Here is an 8,224-nt window from a genome sequence, read left to right as displayed (position 1 = left end):
TCGCCACAACTAGCCACTAGGCATGAGGGGTGCTAACTAGCTTGTAGCTTTCTAGGCTAACTCGATGTTCTTGCACAACTCCTTATCTAGACTTAAGTTAACTATAAAAGTAAGACTTGGAAATTCAAGTAAAAAGCTTTGAGAGGTAAAAACCGGGACTTGTAAAGTAAAACACAAGGTAGTATGGTATGAGTGCCTTTCTCAAGTTGAGCTTGCACTAGGGTAACTTGCAAGAGTATAGCTTGCCTTGAGGGGTACAGTGGTGAAAGTTCTCTTCTTCTTCTTCAAAGCAGACCTCCTCCTCCTGGTACTCCTCGGTACTAGTGTCTATCAATGAATACGAGGTATACAATCACCAAACAATTCTTAAGGCTAGATCAAGCACACAAAGGGGTCACACAAGCTATTCTAGCATTACAACATTATTCATATGTTGGTTGACTTTGTTTTCTTTTTAAGAAAAAGAATTTCATCTTATTGAAATAATTATTAGGGTTTCTATTTATGTTGTTTGAGAAATAATTTCCTCTCATTGAATCTTGTTAAGATTTAATATCCTCAAATAATAAGGTATGAACACATGTTGACCAAGGTCAACACTTCATAAATATCATTTGGGAAAATGATTTAAATGGGGTATTACACCTCATGCAATTTAACACTAACATAATAAAAAATTAATATAACCAAATAATACAATATGAGATTATATAGACCAAGGTCATTAACTCATGTTGAATTACTTGAGACAAAGATTTAAATGAGAGGATACCTCTCATACTATTTAATAAATAATTTTGGATAATTTCAAATGGCTAGAAATGGCCACATAGCCACTATTTTGATCTAGCTCATGATCATATGAAGCACCATGTCATATTTTTGCATAAACAATTAGACAATATCAAATGTGATTTATGAGAGTTGGAATCAACTCAAAATCAATTATGGTTGATTTTTAATAAATGTTTGAAGTTTGAAAAGGCTCTGCCATGTTATTTTTGCTATATTAATTCTATAACAAAACTAGGTGTGAGACCAGTGTAGTTAGTTAGATATTTTCACAAGATTTTTAAAGATATAATGTTCATAAATTTTGGCTCAGTAGATTTGAAGTTTTTTATTTTTGAATCAAGCACCGATCATGAAATTTGAAATAAACAAATTAAACGGAATTCAAATCTGTGGGCTAGGTGGGAAAATAATTGGGCCGGCCCAACAGTGCGTTTCGGACACAACGGGCCGCCTGACAGTGGCCCCCACTGTCAGCTGTTTTAAATCGCCGAACCGGTATGCGTGGAGGGGGGGCGTGGGATTAAAGACGATCGGACGGCTGTGGTTCGTCCTCGTCGGCGACGAGCTCCGGCGAGGTCGGAACCCTACTGGCGGCCATGGGGGTCCAGGGAGGGGTCTTACCGTGGTCCAGCGGGGTCAGCGAGGCGGACAAACGACCGAGGCGACGACGACGAGTCGAGGGAGGGTCACGGCGGCTCTTGAGGTGGACGAATTCGACGGCTCGGTCTTCAGCGTCTCCGGCGGCCTCCGGTGGTGAAATTGGGGCGGCGTGGTGGCTAATGTGAAGGGGGAGAGGTTCGAGGAGAGCAAGTGAGAGGAGGGGAAAGGGGTGCTGTGCTCAGAGAGTGAGAGGAGGGCTCCGTTTTATAGCTGGCAGAGGAGGCCGAGGGGGTGCTAGTGGTGGCCGATCGTGCGGCTGCTGTAGGTCGCAAAAGGCCAAGGTGAGGGGGGGCGTCCTGTCGGCGGCGTCACGGCGGTCCTAGGGGGGTCGCGGTAGCACGGGAGAGGGTCGGGAGAGGCCGAGCCGTGCAGTGTACCGTGGCGCGCTCACGGTGGTGACCATGCCGGTCCTGGCGCGTTCTGGCTTCGTGGGCACGGGCTAGCTAGGGCTGTGCAGGGCGTCATCTGGCAGGGGGAGGGTACAGGAAGCTTCCTGGGAGTGAGGAGAGTCTACTGGACATGGTTTGGTGAGTTAAAGGAGGCAGGGGAGCAGAGGTGTGTGACATAGGCATGCCAATGGCATGGCCTGGCTAGGGCTCTTCCATGTACTTTTCTTGGGCTAGGAGGGTACTCGCTAGGTTCGATGAGGTGAGGCAAGAGTAGTGGACAAGGTGATAGGGACCGCGAGAGGGATAGGGTGTGCACATTTGATCAATGCCAAAATGAGTGACATAGGCCATGTCCTTGATAGATCTTGGGTCATGGTGATCATGGCTAGGCTTGATGATGTCAAAAGGGGAGTTGTTAGTGTACAATGTACTATAGATGAGCCAAGAGAGGTGGGGTGAGGTGGTGAATAGTAGGTGGAATAGTGGTTGTACTTCTAATCTACTCTATGTGATCAACAAATGTGACAAGCAAAGGTCTCATGTGTGTTTGTATTTGGCCAAAATTCTGGATAGGAGTGATCTAATTAATGTTTAGCAACTATTGGTGGCATTGGTTTGAATTTTGGAATTGATTTGTGAAAATTTTAAAAGTTGGGGGTAATCTAGAATCTGTTTCAACATTGCCACTTTTCATCCTTGTAATAAGCAATAGAAAAGGAACTAGTCAAAGTGGCCAACACCAAAGTGTTCATCTTGAAGAGGTCTTGGATGAGGTGCAAAGAGTTGGGGTAGTTTGGTTTAAGAATCTCTTAATCCAAGGGCTCAAAGTGGGTAAGATGTTAAAATTGCCACATGTGACCATTATCACATGTAACTAGGTTTTGCTATTTACTTTGATTTGATTTGGGTTTCTTTGCTTCAAAAGTGTTGGTTACTGGTTCATTGATGTTTCCCAACCACTGGCACAATTCAAAATGGCCTAGGTTAAAGATTTACAAAAATGGCCATAGCCTCATATGTGGATTTTATGTTTTTCTTTTCTTTTCTTTTTTCCTTGACCAAAGGTCCTTGTTTTGGGTTCAAAGAGGGTTAGGTTAAGTTTACTAGTGGTTTCCATCCATCTCCACAAGGTATAAATGGCTTAGGCCAAGATTTGAAAATTAGCTATTTGCTCTCATATGTCTTTTTCTTTTATTTCCTTTTTTGTTTGGTTTCTTTTTGATCCAAAAAGTGTTCATTTGGGTTTATTTAGGGTTATGTGGGGTTTAGTAATGGTTTCAACCATTTAGGTAAGGTAACTAGGGCATAGGCCCTTATTTTGAGAAATAGCCATAAGCCCACATATGCCCTCACTCTAATTTGTTTTCTTTTTATTTGTTCCTCCTTGGACTTGAAAAGGGTAGGGTTTAGAAACATTTCAAAATACTTCACCCAAACATCTTAGCCAAACTCACAACACTTAGTCATGAGCACTATGCACATTATAGATCTTAAATAAAGTTTTTGTTGGCTCCAATTTTTGGAAAAAGGAAAATTCATTTTCTTCTTTGTTTGGAAAATTTGGGATGTTACAACTCCTTCCCCCTTAAACAAAATCTCGTCCCGAGATTTAAGAAAAGTTAGGAACCTAAGAGAGATTGGGAAATTGGGTTAACAGGAAGACATACTCCGCTTGGCCTCGGGGTGCTTCTTTAGCTTCGTGGCACTCATGTGGTAGAGACGGCCGTTGCGGTTGTTCGGGTCCTTCGGCTGCGAAGCGGCGCCGTGTCGGGCAGGTGCAGTGGTATTGGAGGCAGTATTGGCAAGCTTCTTGCGGCACTCATTGGAGCAATGCCCAACAGTTCCACATTCATAGCAAGTTACCGTTGACTTACCTTTGGGGTGACGGGGACATCGTTGCTTCCCGTCCTTGGGGCAGTGTTGCTTGTGGTTGTTGTTACCATTCTGGTTCTTGTTGTTGTTGTTGTTGTTGTTGTTGTTGTTGTTGTTGTTGTTGGGGTGGTGGTTGTGGCCTCCGGGCTTTGGGGGTCCTCCATTGTTGTTGGTGTAGTTTGGGCGGTACGACTGAGCTGGTGGCTTGTTGTATCTTGGGGCAAATCCTCCAGATGAATTGGTGCGGTACTTTTGTGCATTGCTAGGTTCATTCTGGTTCATCATTCTGCGCTTGCGGTTCTCGTTGGCTTGATGCAGCTTACCGTCCATCTCGTATGGCAGAGTGAAGACGCGTAAAGCACACGCCCGTTGGGAACCCCAAGTGGAAAGTGTGATGCGTACAGCAGCAAGTTTCCCTCAGTAAGAAACCAAGGTTTATCGAACCAGTAGGAGTCAAGGGCCACGTGAAGGTTGTTGCACTACACCAGGAGCCCCCATATAGCTACGGATATGTTGCAACGAAATAATCATGCGTAGCAGGTTCCTACTGCCCACAGGTGTGAGGAGAGAGAGATGCCGTAACTTCCTTGCTCCCATCTTCTCCTTTTTTTAAGGGATTGCCTCCATCTTATCTGCCTAATAATTAATGCCTAATACCGCACGACCTCTCCCCCCGAACACATCCATCAGATCGTGCGAGGTCATCTCAGATTCCTCCCGTTGCCCCCGTCCTCCACACTCGTACCAATTCAAGACGATGCTCCTAGATCGCGATTCTTGGACCTCGCATCAGTTCAAGAACGATATTTGTGGATCACGATCCTCTGACCTCGCACCAGTTCAAGAACTGCGCTCTTGGATCGCGATGTTGAGGTGTTCCATCAGTACGGCACTTAGCAGGATACAACGGCTGAACTTTTCTGCATCACCGGCCAGGGATGGATGCCACTATACTGGTACATTGCTAGACCTTCCCCCATCCTCGATTACAATTGATGGTTTTCAATTTCTTACCAGATCCCGTCACTTGATATGGTTTCCTTTTCATGTTTGCCTTTTCTGATTCCTTGCTGCACATCGCCTTCCACTGGCTGCTTCTTAACCAAGTCCACTCTTTCCCAGGTCGGATGCCATGGATCCAATCAACTGCATCAGGTGGCAGCCCCCTTTTTCCCCAATATTAAACTACATGACATATCTTCTTGATTTTTACCACACTATTCACACTTCAGGGCTCCTGCGCTGTTGGCAGAATATGTTCGAAGTTCCACCTTTCTGGAATAACTATTTTGTTGATTAATAGATATTTCAGTCCAATTCTTTTCAAGAACTCCATAAATATTAGTAGTACCACTTAGATTACATATTGGCTACTGGTCCCCTAATTTAGTTCTCTTTAGTGCAAATTTATTATGCAGACCTGGATGATTTTGTTGATGTGAATGCTATGCGAGGTCATAGCCTGAGTGATCGTGCAGCAAAACCTTCTTGGTCCAGGACACAATGAGGTATCAAATTCTTTAACTTCTCCTGGTATCCTATAATTTGTGTTCATGTAGTAAGCTTTACTTGAAAGTATACTTACCGGTTCTGAAATTTCTGTTGGGTCCCTGTGAGTGGGATTATGTAGTTTCTTTGTTCATGTCGACGAGAGGTGAATCTTCATGACTTCTTTGTTACAATTTTGGGGAACAGAAACTACTCCCTCCATTCCAAATTGACTCCAAAAGTAATCAGAGTCTGTGTTAGAGCATGGTAAGTTCCTTTGTCCTCACATTGTTATTGACTCGAATGTTTCTAAATCGCATGTTGGCTTTCACCCACAGATAAATTACATGAAAATGGATGAACAAGACATGCTCAGAAAACTTTTAGATAAGGCTCGTATCCTACCTTGTTTTTTTCTTTATTTATCAAAGCGCGCGTTTCAAATCTTAAGTTATAAAGTTTCGCAGCCTCGTGTATATATACATGGAAGCACGACTAGCCGAGACCTGAACGGACTTGCACAAGTACTAATCAGACTAGGACTGGATTTCAAACCTTACTTGGACTCTAAACGGGCCAGTACTTAACTCCTAGATTCCTACACTTCGTACTCAAAACAAGTAGCAGCTGCATGTCGAATACTACTAGGAAACTAAACTCACACGGACTAGGATATTACTAGGAACTAAACAATCTTCTTTTGATTAATCCTAACAGTTCAGATATCTCACTCTTACTATTATGCATGAGTACATAGCTACATTTGGATAAAGTTACATGTGCATTACTATATTTTATTACTTCTCAAGACTGAAATCATTTCATTTATCTGTATATATATGTACAGTGTAGACTTGAGGCCATTTCTAGAACCAAAAGGATGCACGATGCATCATAAGACACAATGCTTCTCTAAGGTACTATGATGCATCCTTTATTCGTTCTAGTATGCTCATTTTAATTAAGCTCTTGACAAATTGCAGCAGGTTATACTCATGACATCAAAGTTACAGAGCTACTTCATATTAGTCTGAATAGACTTATTCCTATCCAAAATAAATTATTGTGTAAAATATTTTCAGTGAGTCCAGAAGGCTGGAAAGCTAAAATTGATCAGAAGCAGATCTCAGATACAAGTCTTGGCTACTTGCGTTATCTTCAACATAGATCCACAGAGAAGTGAAGCATCAACTTGGGTTCTTGGATAAAAAAGCGAAACATCAACTTGGGTACTTGAGATAATGGGACTAGTACTGTAGCCTCGCACTGGTGGAAGATCATTTATAGTTATGTTGCATAGACTGAGCACACAGAGAAGTGAAATTCATAGTTTCAGTTTTTTATTTTTTATATGATAATTGTAAGCCAGGTTGTACTTTTGAGTTTCAATGAAGAAAGTACTATGTTTTTCACTTTGTATCACCATATCATGTTTGATTCTAATAATGGAAACATTTTTTGAAAGTAATTGGTATACTTGTTTCACTCACAAAGCAAAACACGAAGAATTTTTATATGTAAATACTACCAAAAATAGCAACGCTTAGAAGTAGTGCAAAATCATACATATTTGTGTTGCTGGGGTGCAACGCTTTTCATTGCTGATTACCAACTCATGTATAAGCGGTGCTGCAGAGCCTAGCAACGGCAGAAACGGCAACGCATCAATCATGCGTTGGTAAATGGCCTTCCAACGCTTATTAGGGCCTCTAGCAACGCAAAAATGCGTTGTTATATGTATGTTCTTCTTGTAGTGTTGGTGACGGAGTGTAGTGCGGCGCAACACCAGGGATTCCGGCACCAACGTGGAACCTGCACAACACAATCAAAATAATTTGCCCCAACGTAACGAGTGAGGTTGTCAATCTCACCGGCTTGCTTTGTAAACAAAAGATTAAATGTATGGTGTGGAAAATGATTGCGAAGAACGTGAGAGAACAATGATTGCGATGGATTGTATTCAGATGTAAAAGAATGGACCGGGGTCCACAGTTCACTAGTGGTGTCTCTCCAATAAGAAATAGCATGTTGGGTGAACAAATTACAGTTGGGCAATTGACAAATAGAGAGGGCATAATAATGCACATACATATCATGATGACTAATATGAGATTTACTTAGGGCATTACGACAAAGTACATAGACCGCTATCCGACATGCATCTATGCCTAAAAAGTCCACCTTCGGGTTAGCATCTCGCACCCCTTCTAGTATTAAGTTGCAAACAACAGACAATTGCATTAAGTATGGTGCGTAATGTAATCAACACAAATATCCTTAGACAAAGCATTGATGTTTTATCCCTAGTGGCAACGAGACATCCACAACCTTAGAACTTTCACGTCACCGTCCCGCATTCAATGGAGGCATGAACCCACTATCGAGCATAAATACTCCCTCTTGGAGTTACAAGTATCAACTTGGCCGGAGCCTCTACTAGCAACGGAGAGCATGCAATATCATAAACAACACATATATGATAGATCAATAATCAACTTGACATAGTATTCCATATTCATCGGATCCCAACAAACACAACATGTAGCATTACAAATAGATGATCTTGATCATGATAGGCAGCTCACAAGATCTAAACATGATAGCACATTAGGAGAAGACAACCATCTAGCTACTACTATGGACCCATAGTCCAAGGATGAACTACTCACAAATCAGTCCGGAGGTGATCATGGTGATGTAGAGTCCTCCGGGAGATGATTCCCCCTCTCCGGCAGGGTGCCGGAGGCGATCTCCTGAATCCCCCGAGATGGGATTGGCGGCGGCGTCTCTGGAACTTTTTCCGTATCATGGCTCTCGGTAATAGGGTTTTCGCGACGGAGAGTATAAGTAGGCGGAAGGGCAGAGTTGGGGGAGGCACGAGGGTCCACACCACGGGCCGGCGCGGGCCCTCCTTGGCCGCGCCGCCACGTGGTTTGGCCACCTCGTGGCCCCACTTCGTATGCTCTTCGGTCTTCCGGAAGCTCCGTGGAAAAATAAGTCCACGGGCGTTGATTTCGTCC

At 43.1% G+C, this 8,224-nt stretch overlaps 1 long non-coding RNA gene across 2 annotated transcripts in view; it reads left to right on the top strand.

The window, feature by feature from the left end:
* LOC124692420 overlaps positions 1 to 6,623 on the top strand; it is a 13,480-nt gene extending 6,857 nt beyond the window's left edge. The window contains exons 2-3 of one of the 2 annotated variants that reach the window (XR_006999510.1): positions 4,949 to 5,224; positions 5,347 to 6,279. This is a non-coding gene — a long non-coding RNA (uncharacterized LOC124692420). The other variant, XR_006999509.1, reaches the window with a different exon arrangement.
* Positions 6,624 to 8,224: the final 1,601 nt, after the last annotated feature.

This window comes from Lolium rigidum, chromosome 2 (genome assembly GCF_022539505.1).
Source record: "Lolium rigidum isolate FL_2022 chromosome 2, APGP_CSIRO_Lrig_0.1, whole genome shotgun sequence".
Classification (NCBI taxonomy): domain Eukaryota; kingdom Viridiplantae; phylum Streptophyta; class Magnoliopsida; order Poales; family Poaceae; genus Lolium; species Lolium rigidum.
Note: the sequence above shows the minus strand (reverse complement) of the source record. Positions and strands in the feature narration are given on the sequence as shown.